Genomic DNA, 7,029 nt, shown 5'->3' with positions numbered 1-7,029 from the left:
CCCTTTTCCTATACCAACTGTATGCATGTGTGTGTGTGTGTGTGTGTGTGTGTGTGTATGTATGTGTATGTTAGACTAGTTTAAGTGTTTATGTAGTTAATAAAGTCTTACTTGTATCACACTTGACGTTGTTCATTGTTTGCTCATAACTGGAGTCCCTAATCATGCAGATTTATGCTACATGCTCTGTGTAGTATTGTACAGTAAGAAAGTTATTTCTCTTAACCAGGAAATTAACGTTCTTAGAATTGACAGACAGTTGACCCTGAGAGGTCAAGTAAATACTTACAGCGGATCTAAATATTTATAATTAATTATAACTAGTTATGATTCATTATTCAAATTTCCCCTTTGAGCTGATTCGCTACAACGTCCTGTTTCGTAACAGAAAGTCATATTTTGATTTGAAACCCCATAACATTTTCCTGAGATGTTGATTTTTGACACACAGTTTAAAAATTAGTCAGATTTAAATGATAATTACAAAATATTATCATATTTCCATAAGAGTGTCACTAAATTAATTTCAGACATTTTTGAAGACCAAGGAGAGGGAGTGGTCATAGTGAAACATCCAAACATTTAGTATCTCTGAAATGCCGTGAATGTGCTCTGTACAGGACATCCAGGCTTAAAACTGTGGCATGTACAGACTGTGGCATGTACAGTCTCAGAGAAATTCACAAAAATATAATGTCCTCATATGAGGCCGCAGGGTCTTAAAAGGCTAGAAAGGTTTCTGTGACATCTTGCGAGATCTCTGCAAAAAGTCTCACAATTTATTTCCAGAACATGATGCATGATGGTATACGCTTAGCGTTGAATGCCACTCTGAAGTGGATTTAGTGTGCATTAAGGGCACTGCTCTTTGGCATTTTTAAGACCTGGGACAGTCTTGTGCACTTACTTCCTGTTGTGTGCACATGCTCTCAAGTGCCCAAGTACCGCAAGTGTGGGTATTTGGACAGACTCTATGGCTGCGTTCCACTCCACTCCACTCCACGCACTCGCAAACTTCCCTAAGCACTTCCCCTCGGGGGAATCCCCACTGCCATTTTGAAATGCATTCCACTTCATGAAGTGGACGAGGGAAGTTTATATGGACAAACCCTCAACCCCTTGATTTTGACAGAGGGAGCGAGACTGCTTCATATGCACACTTCAGCCCGCTCTATAGACCACAATGCAACACGACCATGACGTCATCACAGAATGTGATCAAAGTGCAGTGAACACGACGGCGATACAGAGTAATCACATTCACAACCATGCAAAAAGTGTGAGTGGATTGAGGTTGTGGAGGAAATTTTATTTCTATCTGAAATATTAATATTATTTGCTTCACTGTACTAAAGAGTGTTCTTTAGACTGTCTCTGGGTGCTTCAGTTTGCATCAGTATGCTTGAGTTTTTGATGAGCTGAGAGACAACAGGAAATCTATTTGTGTGTGTGTGCAAGTGTGAGACAGAGATGTTATTTTAGTTTCTTAGACGTCCTGGCTACTTAGAAAATTATTTTCATTAAATTCTTAGAAACGCATCTGGAGGATATAGTTAGGCACCTTAAATGGACAAATATGTTGACTATGCATTATGATTGGATGAGATCAAAGCATCCGCATTTGATGAAGGTATAAATGTTGAGTTTGGGTGTGACTGTATGAATGTAGACATTTTCCTGCAGGAAAATAAATATTCAAAATACTTTTGTCTCATACCTTTAATTGAAATGGAAAATTGCCACGACAAGGTGCAGTGAACACGACGGTGACACAGAGGAATCACATTCACACCACTAGAATTCATCTAGATTTGGTAGCGGGACTGCTACCCGTTCATATTGTGAGAACATATTGTGAGGTCATGTTGTGAGAACTCTAGTAACTGGTTTATTGAAGATAGATTGATGGATAAATACTTTTTATTCTACATCTTTTTATTCTTTATTCTACATCATTTAACTTTTAACTAGTAGAGACTGTGATAACTAATTGCCAGTGTACTAGCCAATAGTCTTTTTTTTTTTCTTTTTTTGTTTAGTGTTGTGTGGGTTTTGGGTGTTTATTGTGCTGTGGTTGGCTATTGTGTGCTCTTGTTTTATGGTTTAAATTGGACTGGAGATACTGGCAGTTGTTTCTTATCTGTTTCCCAGTGTACTACTGCCAAAATCTGTGGAGGTCCCTGTTATTGTGGGACTAAATCAAAACTGTTTGCGTCTGACCAGAAAGATACAATGACCGGATTACTTTAAAGACTGAACATCTTGCTGCATTCTCCCTTCCTATTTTTACTATTTTTACAGTTAAATATTTTATGGTAATGAAAGATTTTGTAATTCGATATACCTCTTGAGTGATAATGGTGGTGATGTCCAGCCCTCAGTTGGAATAGTTATTATGTGAATTGGGTTAAGTTGAGTCCTGGGTCTCAGTTAATAATCCAGGTGGCGTAGTCGGCTACTTTTTATACCAATAGTATTGTTGGCTCTTATATCTACCATTTAAAGAAAAAAGAATCATACTTTTGCCCTTGTTACATCTGGCATACTCGGCAGGGTCATTGGACCTGTGTGAGGGACTGAAGACGTCTTTTTGACACTCATGTGGTAGATCGAACTGAGAAGTTTTAAAAATGATGATGCCGGTTTTTCCTGGGGCTCCTTGGGTTCCCAAATGTAGTGGGGCAGGTAGTGATTTGAGTTATGGGGATTGGAAGGAGCAAATTGAAGGGCTCTTAGAGGCCCAAGAAATGACTGAAGCCAAAAAAGTAAACATTTTATTAGGTGCTTTTGGTGGGGATGCAAAGCGAGAGGTGAGTGTTTTAGCAGATGAAGAACGTGATAAGTTGAGTAAGATTTTTGATCAATTAGATATCCTGTATGCTGGAGAAGCCCCCTTGCCTGTCCTTAGGTCACAGTTTTTTAGCTGCAGGCAAAAGTCAGATGAGTCTTTTAAAGCTTTTGTTTTACGTTTAAGAGAACTCTTCCGCAGGTTACAGGGGTGCAACCCAGAGGGAGCCCTGGTTGAAGACCAGTTAAAGGAGCAGCTATTGATGGGGATGGAGGATGGTCCAATGTTGAGGCCCTTGAAGACGTATGCTCGTCGCAATCCAGCAGGAACCTTTGCGGAGCTGCATCAGGAGGCTTTGTTGTTGGAGGTGGAGTATGGCCAAGCAAGGTATGAGACCGCATGTGCTGCCATTTGTCAACCTGATGCATCTAATCTACGTCCACATAGGCCCGACTGGAGAGCTGAGTTGAAACGTGAGATCTTGGTGGAGGTTAAGGGCCAGATTCAAGAGCTGACTCAGGAAGTTATGAGGGAGTTGAGGCCCCCTAACCCTGCAGCCCCTGTAACCCATGCACCCCCACAACAGCAGGCCCTTCTTGCGCCTAGGAAGAGAGTACATCAGTCAATAAACCGATGGGACCCGGAGGGTAGACCTATTTGTCGAAGCTGCCAGCAGCCAGGCCATGTAGCACGCAACTGTAGAGAGAACAGAGAGCCCAGACAAGCTTTAAACGAGAATGCTCTGTTGTAGAGGTCCAAACAACAGGGTTACTTACTCCAATTGATAATCAAGGGACCGTGCACTCTTTTATTGCTGACTGCCCTATGGTAGATGTTTTGATCCAGAATGTTCCCTGTAAAGGCCTGTTAGATACGGGGTCACAGGTAACCTTAATGCGGCAGAGTATGCTAGAAGAGAACTTTCCTAGCTATAAGTTGGGCAATGCCCCTCTGTTGACTCTGAGAGCCGCAAATCGTCTGGAAATCCCCTATGTTGGTATGCAGTATTGGACTTTGAATTTGCAGGTATCCAACTTCAGGGAAGAGGTGTTGTTATTGTGAAACATGAATTTTCCACTAACCCTTTATTTATTGGAATGAATGTTATCTCATCGTGATGGAGTGCCTTTTCCAGGGTCCATCTCAGTCTTTCTCATTTCAGAGCCCTGCAGAACAGTGAGTGTGTTGTCGTATGTGTCCGAATGGGCCTACGGAATCGCAATTATTGTGGATTGGTGGAACCCCTGTTGGAGTCAGATGCTGTGACTGCTGCTCGGACTGTGGCTATAGTTAAGGATGGTAAGATCCCTGTCAGGTTGTGTAATTTGCATTCTTACAGAGTGTCTGTGGGCCGGTACCAGAAGCTTGGTCGGCTGTACGAGATGCCCAATGTGGATATCTATGGCCAACGAAATCTAGATCTGACTCTGAGTACGGATGGCTTTGTTGATATTCGCGTGGTGGAAGCTGAAATCTCTGAAGAGGAGGTAACTGTTGATGGGGTGAGTCCAATAATGCTTGGATCTGATTTAACTGACCAACAATGTCAAGCTTTTGATGCACTTTTGAGGAAGTGGAGTGGAGTGGAGTTTTTGCTAAGCATGAGAATGATTTGGGTTTTACTGAAACTGTGCAGCATAGGATTTATACTGGGGATGCCCCTCCTGTCCAAGAACGGTTCCGACCCCTCCCCCCAGTGATGTATAAATAGATTAAATTTCTACTGGCCGATATGTTGGAAGGAGGAGTAATTTCTGAGAGTAACAGCCCACGGGCAGCCCCAGTAGTTATGGTCAAGAAGAAAGATGGAAGTTGGGGCTTTTGCGTTGACTACAGGAAGTTAAATGCAATTACACATAAGGATGCTTTCCCACTTCCTCGAATAGAAGAGACCCTGACCACCTTAACCCGAGCTGAGTGGTTTAGCATCCTGGATTTGGCCAGCGGCTATTGCCAAGTGGGGGTGCACCCTGACGATCTCCCAAAGACTGCATTTACAACTCCCTTGGGGTTATTTAAATTTCAGCGTATGCTGTTTGGCCTGTGCAATGGACCAGCTACATTTCAGAGATTAATAGAGCACTGTTTGAGCGACTACATTGTAGACTTCCTGTTGGTTTATTTGGATGATGTCATTGTGTATTCTGTAGACTTCGCCACTGATCTTCGTCACTTGGAGCAGGTGTTCCAGCAGCTGTCACAGTATGGATTGAAGTTGAGGCTGGACAAGTGTCAGTTTCTTCAACAACAAGTGAACTTCCTGGGGCATGTAGTGGATAGGACCGGCATAAGCCCAGATCCAGGTAGAACAGCAGCAGTACAAGAGTGGCCTCTCCCTTTTATTGTCTGAGAGGTGAGGGCATTCTTGGGCTTGGCTAGCTATTATAGAAATTGTATTGCAAATTTTGACTAGATTGCACAGCCTTTAAATGCTCTTCTAGTAGGAGTTCCAGCCGACAAAAAGTCAAGTAATCGCAAGATTAAGTGGACCACTGACTGTCAAGCTGCTTTTGTAAATTTAAAGACATGCCTCACACAAGCCCCAATTTTGGCATATGCTGATTTTTCCCTGCCTTTTGTCTTTTATACTGATGCCAGCCACCAAGGATTGGTTGCAGTATTATTACAGATACAAGATGGGCAGGAGCAGGTGATCGTCTACGCAAGCCGCAGTCTCCATCCTGCAGAGCGGAACGACGCCAATTATAGCTCTTTTAAGTTGGAGTTACTGGCCTTAAAATGGGCCATTACAGAGAAATTGAAGGATTTTCTGACTGAAGCTAAATGTACTGTTGTTACAGATAATAATCCAGTGGCCCACCTACAGACAGCAAGACTTGGAGCTGTGGAACAGCGCTGGGTAGCCCAGCTGGCAAATTTCGATTTCATAGTGAAGTAACGGGCTGGGCGTGATAATACTAATACTTATCGTCTATCCAGGTTTCCACTAGTCCGAATGGCTCCCATCGAGGTACGACAGGTTGAAGCAACAGAAGATGCCTGTCAGTCAGTGACTGATACCCTGGACGCAGAGGAGTGGCGTAAGAGCCAAGGTGAAGATGAGGAACTTCAGCAGGTATGGAGGTATGTGGAGTCAAGTAGTGTGCCCACAGCTAAGGAGCGCACCATGATGTCTATGACAGAAGCAAAATGCTTACTTCAACTGAGTTCTAAACTTGTGATTCAAGACTAGCTATAAAATGTATTTATTTATGATTTAAGTCCATTGGTTGATTAATTCCTATTTGTTAATGTTTCACATAGGGGAATTGTTTCGCTTTGTCATTTCAAACTTTTTTAGTGTTATTTAGGTAACTGTTAATTAACTAAATATTTTCAACTATTTGATTGACTTGATTAATTAAAATCTTATTTGTTTTCAAATTGTCATTTAAAACTTTCTTAGTTTTATTTATTTATTTGTTTGTTTATCTATTCATTCATGTGCATATTCATTTATTTAAATATGCAACATTTATTTAAACATCTAAACCTAATTTAAAGGACTTGATTCACTTGGTTAATTAAAATCTGACTTGTTAGCAATTTGCTTGGGATTTGGAGTTAAAAAATAATTTTTGGCAGTCTAGGTTGTGCCCTGTGTCCCACCCACCATGACCTTAAAGGGCACACAATAGTCCTAACTCCAAGTAATTCCCCTGGAGACACTGCTCCACTGATCATGTACTGGTTACTCCACTGCACACCTCGGATCACTTCCTCCTCACTCTTAACCTCAACATGGTTCCTGACAAAACACATACCCCTCCACATGTCACTTTTCGACATAACCTATGCTCACTCTCACCCTCCCGGCTATCTGCTATGGTTTAATCTTCGCTTCCTTCCCCGAACAGTTATCATCTCTTGATGTTAACAGTGCTACTGACACTTTCTGCTCCACTCTTACATCTTGTTTAGACACTGTCTGCCCCTTGTCTTCCAGGCCAGCTCATACCACCTCTTCTGCCCCTTGGCTATCTGATGTTCTCCGTGAGCATCGTTCTAAGCTCAGAGCTGCAGAAAGAGTATGGCGCAAATCACAAAATCCTACTGACCTTAATGTATATCAATCACTCCTCTCTTCATTCTCTGCTAATGTCTCCACTGCTAAAAGGACATACTATCACAACAAAATAAAAAATTCGCCTAACTTCGCATGCTCTTTAAAACATTTTCCTCCCTCCTTTGTCCTCCTCCTCCCCTCCTTCATCAACTCTAACAGCTGACGACTTTGCCAC

The sequence above is a fragment of the Sinocyclocheilus anshuiensis genome, unplaced genomic scaffold (genome assembly GCF_001515605.1).
Source record: "Sinocyclocheilus anshuiensis isolate Anshui unplaced genomic scaffold, SAMN03320099.WGS_v1.1 scaffold1018, whole genome shotgun sequence".
In the NCBI taxonomy this organism is placed as follows: domain Eukaryota; kingdom Metazoa; phylum Chordata; class Actinopteri; order Cypriniformes; family Cyprinidae; genus Sinocyclocheilus; species Sinocyclocheilus anshuiensis.
The sequence above is the reverse complement of the archived record's forward strand: the minus strand, read 5'-3'. Positions refer to the sequence as shown.